Here is a 7440-nt window from a genome sequence, read left to right as displayed (position 1 = left end):
ATCACAGCACTACATGCAGATGAGATTGATGAGTTTCACACACACATCAACAAACAGAGCAGCCACATACAAGTTACCAAAGATGCTGACGAAAACGGAACTCGTCCTTTTCTCGACTGTTTGGTAAAACATGACAATCAAAACAAACGAACAACAGTTTATCGCAAGCCAACACATACTGACCGACTACTAGACCAATCATCTTACAATCCTACATCACACAAAGCCACCACAATCGAACATTAATAAGACGTGCACAAATCATATGTGGTTCACCGGACGCTCTACACAACAAAAACAACTATGAAAGAATGTTTAATTGAAAAGAATTTAATTGAAAACAACTATCTCAAACGTGTTTTAGACAAAACCAACTATAGCTCTGACTTTATCAAACGCAACACTTACAAACCCAACGAACCCAACGAAATGAACAACTCAGTGACAACAGCAACGATACCTTACATCAAAAGTACGTCTGAGACTATCTCGCGTAACTCACAACCATACAACATACGTGTCGCACATAAGCCAACCACAACGTTACGACAAGTACTAACGAACATAAAGGACTGAGAACAGCCCAACGAACGACAAGGTGCAATTTAGAAAATAAACTGCTCCGACTGCCACGCCTCCTGTATCAGGGAAACTGGCAGGAACTTAAGCATAAGACTTACTGAACACAAACGAGCTACTAAAAAACAAGACAAAACTAATCACATTGCCGTACATCACCGAATCACAAAGCAAAGCATTGACTGGGAGTTGGCAAAATATATTACTTACAGTATTGACTAAAGACAACGGCTTATATTAGAAAATTGTTACACCAACTTGGAACAAACCCCCCTGAACAGATCACAGCAATTACCGATACAAACAAACGATCAACTAAAAACATTACACTTCACACTAATTCACAATGACAATACACATTTCCGGTACACACAATACAATGACGTAAGACGACAAATACGGCCAATCTAACGTTTATTCCTCATTTGACTCTGAAGATGAGTACCGCTAAGGTTGTCGAAACGTCAGTCAACAACAACAAAAATAGTAGACAAATAAAGTAAGCACAATGTCCTGCATTACCATGTGGCGTATCAAAACAATAACGCGCATGCTCGTAGTCAATTTAATGGCGTTGAAGGATTTAGTTGTATGTTTTACTGTTTGGACTCAGCTAACATATTTTCTACTATCATACATGAGAATATTATAATAGCTTCTACAAAAACAAACAGTTACTGCGGAACAGTGACGATAGTTTTTACTTTGTTAATGATGTGTTTGCACTTACTTTTGGGCTTCAACACTTACTGTGACGTTTGATGGAAAATCGTTCCCTTTTTTTTGTGAGGCGATGCGTTCTTTTCAAGAGTAAACCATTGCTGACTTTTTCAAATTTCGTTTCCTTTGAGATAACTTATGCACTTTACTATTACATAACAAATTTTTTAAATGTCATCTCTTGTGATAGCATTAACCTGATTTGATTCGACTAAATTAGACGACGCAGCATTCATTTCGTGATTGTTCGTACTTGACGTGTAGTAAAGTACAAATCACGATTTTGCTAAAGAAACTATTTTCGGCTACCGGAATGCATCGGTCGTAACGTCATAAGTTTAATCTTTAATAGACAGCATCTCGTTTAAACATGAATAAGTATAAATAGATAGGCAGTTTGAAAAACTTTACTAACCCACACTAATCCTGTCATTGAGCTGCTGCCTATTTCCACAGAGGGCGTAAATAAGAAAGAAAATTTACATTTTTGTGTCTACATTTGTGCCCACCTTTGTTTTACCTTTAAATCTACCTTTATATCTACTTTTGTGTCTACGTTTTTGTCTATCTTTATGTGAAACTTTTTATGGATTTATGTTTACCTTTGACAATCAGTATTTCTGCCGTCGTTTCTAATATTGTGTCTATCTTTTTGTCTAACTTTTTGTGTGCTTACTCTAAAGTTTGAGGAGACAAATTTCACAATGTGATAGTGTTTTTCTTCGACTGTCATTGAAAAACCGTTCAAATTGTTTTTAATTGTACTTTTTATGTACACCATTTTTCGAAATTTAATGAGACATATTGTCGCACGAATCACAGCCATTACACCTTTCAATTTTAACTATACAACATTATGGAACCTGGAAACGAGTCATGCTCACGACTGTATCCAATCATGGTTATTGATCAACTGATCCGATGATCTAATGGTCCAATTAATTTCCATAAATTCAATGACCGTTAGGCTAAGACATTTTAAAACATATGAGAATTTGAGATCCTGATATCAACAAAAACTTCATAATACACATTTTTATCAATTTGCTTCAGAGGTGCTGCTATCCGGCTTTAATTTTTGCTAAGTAGCTTCAAATAAACATGCAAAATACACGAAATTTTGAAAGCGATATGTTTTGGATGATACGGTATTTGGAAAAAGTATGACAAAAAAACAGACAAAAAGGTAGGATAAACTCATTCACATACTATGCCCACAATCAATGGTGATGTTCAAAAAGTTCTTTTGTCTATTTACAAGTGTGGACTATTAATTAGATCTCTTTCACTCATAGCTACTGTTTCACCATCTTGTGATATCACAATAAAAATATCACAAAGAAATAATTCGAAACTCAACAAAAATGATAAACTCTTCATTATTTTCCTCAACATTATACATATGCAATTTGTTCTCGAGTATTTATGCATGAATTTATGATAGAAATAAATTTCTTATTGGTGGTATAAAGACAACATACCAAAAATTCTCATAGCATATTTGAATGATTTTGAAAGGATTCCGCCAATTTACAATGTCATGAGAAACTTGTGTATAAAAAAAATCATGTAGCTATTCCAGAGATCAACGTTTTATTTCTCATATTATGTAAATGATTTCTTGTTTCTTAAAATTCATGTTTTTCTTTGGATACTTTTTGCGTCAATATTTAGTATAACGATAGATCAGTCTATAAATCTTTGACCTAAATACATAAATGCTACATCTGTTAAATGTTTGTAACTATACATTCATTGCGTAAAAAATGAGAAGTAATTTTGCTTACCTTTGACATATATCTTTTCGACTCTACTTTAAGATCGCTGACGCTTAAAATTTTTAACCGAATACACAAACTTCTTGTTCAGTTAACACTGAAATAAAAAGAGTTAAAGGTATCTAAATGTGTTAGCGCTTCTTTTTTGGCCTAATAAAGATCACCTGATTGGCTAAAACCAAATCTGTAAACAAATGAAGTTCTTTTATGATAGTTTCTCCCCCCTTCGCCATATAACTTTGCAAAGATTCTGATGCATTTGTCGACAATAATCTTCCTAATGTGGCTATAGATTGTAGAAACATCATCGGAAATAAAAGTTGATAGCAGTCGTTGAATTAATCAGAGAGATAAAAATAGATTTTTATGTGTTGTGGTAAAACAGTTTTGCGCTCATGTTTATTGATCAAATCACAACAATTGATAACATATTTAGAGTTATATATCTAAATTCTAAGCACATCATTGCTTTCTGCATTTTATACTATATGCCTACATGCAGTAACTTATGCAAGAGAAATGACAAAATAATAAAATCGAAAAGTTATATTTTGCTGGAATAATTATGGCTTTACTTCAGAGATTTAATGAACAAAAGTATAAGAAATACAATAATTGGTGTTGAATCAACAAAATTTCATGAAATACTATAATAGTAATTATTTTTACAAAGTACATAATAGATTATATAAACATATTTATTTTTTGATGACAAAATGTATTGATTACAAGAAGCAAGATTCGATCGTTTTTTTATAAAATAAACTGTCATTTTGTGTGAAAGCCAGTTTCAAGTGGAAAAAATTTTAAGTGATCTACAAGAAAAAACTTAATATGTGGAAAGTTAATCACAAAATTTTTAAAAATCATTGTTTCATATTTGTATTTTGCAAGCTTTAGATACATACTCTCTAATTACAATTCCCAATATTTGTGCAGGATTTTTGATACACTCTAGACATTGCTTAATATAGCTAAATCTTAAAGAACCATAAAACTTATTATACTTGAAAGAAACACTCTAAAACCGTCTTCGAAATACACAGTGCTCTTTTGCGAAGCTTACGTCTAAAACTTGATAGTATTTAAGTATCTTGCTTAAAAAGTAAACTTTTTTCAAGATAATTATTACCATGAACAGGATGTAATAAAATTGTTAATTAGTTTGTTATAACCAATCAATGCTCAATTTTATGAGTTCACAAGTCTCGCTGTTTAAAGCTATTTAAAAAAAAATTACATCGTTATCTGTACAATAAGTTTACAAGTGGATCTCAAGAAACTTTTAAGTGATTTAGCAGATAGATGTATTTAGGATGAAAGGAATGAATATGTAAAACCCGTGTTATAGTGAGAAATAATTAAATAAGACACTTAGCATCTTGATCTGCTATATAATTCACGTTGACACCGGTATATTATTCGATATTTTACAAATATTAGTTTGCAAAGCTTCACAAAAATGTTTAAAACCTTTAGACTAATAACTTTATATTTAACTTTTACTTTTTAACGCTTTACTAAGATGTTTCACATGCTTTACTAAGATGTTTCACTAAGATGTCTTCTAGCTCGCTAAGTCGAATATTCAATTCCGTACGTTTATAATCTGCACTTCAGTTCATATTCATGATAAGAATACACGATACAAATTGCAAAGAGATTAAGCTTTTACAATTATCCCGTGTCCCGTTTGACAATTTTATTTCCAAGTCAAAACAGCTTTGCTTATCAAATTTACACAAAGTAAACACAATTTTTTTGTGCCTACATTTGGATATAAATTTACATAAGTTATAAGAATCCAAAGGCGTAAAAGAAACATTACGTATTTCTACAATGCTATTTTCGTTGGAATTTAATTTTGTACAAGCTGACTTTATCACATCAATGTCTCGCATTTCGTATAAACACTTCATGCCAAGAAAACCAAGTGCTTTATTGCCGTCATCATGAAATAGAAGAGAGATCCATTTTTCAAATCTAGAAAAGTAAAAAATAGTAATTTACTAACATAGTTGTCTGCTTGAATTATAGTGGTTTTTAAAGAGATGTTTGGAAGTGTTTACCGAAAAATCATACAAATTTTTAAAAAAGTGCAATGTAAAAAAAGTACTTGTAAAATTGCTTGTTAAATATGCGAACAACACATATACTTTTTCCTCACTCTTTCTCTAGGGGGGAGAGAGGAATTGTGAGATTTTCGGAAGACAGTCAATTTCGGAAAATCTCAGCGGTAATGGAACAAATCCTCCATTTTTTGGTGTCAGCCGCTAATTAAAGCCGTGTTTGAGATAGCCGCTGCTGTTATTATAGAACTCAATTGTTTGAATGACAGTGTTTTTTAAAGAGATGTTTGGAAGAATTTACCGAAAAATCATACAAATTTTTTAAGAAGTGCACTATGAAGAAGCGCTTGTAGAACTGAAGGTGGAGCTACCTTAAATCTTTGATGCACAAATTTCGTGAACTATTTTTCGTAGGACAGTCAAGTTACACTCTTACACCTACACAAATTTCACATGATGTCACAACAACCGTACGTAAGCGGTTCATATAAACGCATGCGAAGCTAGATATATCATACATTCACCGTTTTCAAGTGTTTTAGTGTGGACAGCTAAAAACGCGATGAAAACGCTGGTGTGGATAAATTGAAAACAATGCGTTTTTATTTTGATGAAAACGTAGCGTTAGTGAGGACAGGGTCTATGTTGCACGCGTTTTTATAGGATAAAACAATGAAATAATGTTCGTTAGAAGACTAGTTAATAAAAATTAATGAACTTTATGAGAAATTATAAATTTTGCAATACTATTTTATATATAGAAAAGACTGATTTTATATTTTATAAACAATATTTTATAAATTGTTATTTTTTCATCCTATTCTATGCATAAAACTGTCTGAAATCGAAGCACAATCTTTAAAAGAAAATAATACATACAGTTCATGCTTGTTTATAAAAGAAGTAAAAACTCCAAGATAATACCTTTCTTCAATATCTTTTATTATTTTTTTCATATTTGTTTCAGATCTCTTCATGTCTCTAAACAAACCAGCTATAAACTGTATTACCAAATGCCATTTAGGATTTTTACAATGATCATCTAAAAATTTTTCAATGTTTTTCTCATCTTCAACTACATGCTTGGCAGCAAGAAACTCTTGAAGAGTTAAATAATCAAAAAAGAAAAGAATGCGTAGACCAGTACGTGGTATTTCATGAAAAATACGTGATGTTTTCAAGATGCGAGGGTCACTGGCATCATTTTCATTAATTAATCTTCTTCCATCAATTCTATTTTATGCAATATGTTTTATTTCATTCATGTCATTTTCACACGGATCATTATATAATTCTATTAGTGCTCTTTTATAGACCTCAGCTATAGTCTTTGGAAATTCTCTTTCCTTTTTGAAGTTTTTGTTTAGTATCTGACAGATCATTTTAGTGTTAGCGGGGATATAACACAAGCTACTCAGCTCAAGAGAACTCTCGATGCATTTCATACATTAGAAAAAGCAATCGATATTGGTCGTGGATTGAAGCTCAGAGAGCGTAAACAAAGGTCCTGTTCACACGATACCGGATTGGTTCGATACCGGATTACCTTTCGTACCGGATAGGCCTTGCGTTCATACGGCTCGCTGAAATCCTGTACACTTTATATCGTTTTTTCCGGAGCGATTTGACTCCGCTGTGGAAGTGGTATAAAAACCAATCCGATACTTTCCGTTGTCGTGTGAACGCTCGAATCCGAAACGTTCCACTTTGGCAACTAAAAAGTTCATGCGATTTTTCAAAAATGAAAGCAAACATAGCGATACAAACAATGTTTTAAATAAATAATCCGCCAGCAAATAGAATATATCTTCAGCATGGCATGTTTAAGTTTTTAACAATGTATTATCGCAGTGTGAAAAGCTTCTTTCTAGTATTATTGTAAGGGCAACATATCTTCGGTTGTATTTGAACTTTATACTCTTCCAGTCCTTGCGGCCATTCGCACAAATGATGCAAAAACCTTAATACACACAAGAAAAAGCTGTACTTTGTTATCTTTCAAAAAAATTTCTCAATTTCTTATGAAATATTTGAATTAGCAACCATCGCTGTTAACGCTTGCACGCACAAGTAGTGGGGCGATATAAAAACTTATGTATCGTCTTACGAATGCGGAATCGTGTGAACAGAATGCATTTTTCGTATCGGATTGCTCAACATGGAGTCCTTAAGTGTGACGTCACGTTGCCATGGCGCTAAAAAATGCAGTTCTAAACAAAATATCTTATGCGAGCGCTTTGGACACGCTTTTTGTTTTGAATGTCTAAAGCTTTAATTATCCAATGTAATCCCAC

This window comes from Xenia sp. Carnegie-2017, unplaced genomic scaffold (assembly GCF_021976095.1).
Source record: "Xenia sp. Carnegie-2017 unplaced genomic scaffold, XeniaSp_v1 HiC_scaffold_16, whole genome shotgun sequence".
In the NCBI taxonomy this organism is placed as follows: Eukaryota; Metazoa; Cnidaria; class Anthozoa; order Malacalcyonacea; family Xeniidae; genus Xenia; species Xenia sp. Carnegie-2017.
Note: the sequence above shows the minus strand (reverse complement) of the source record.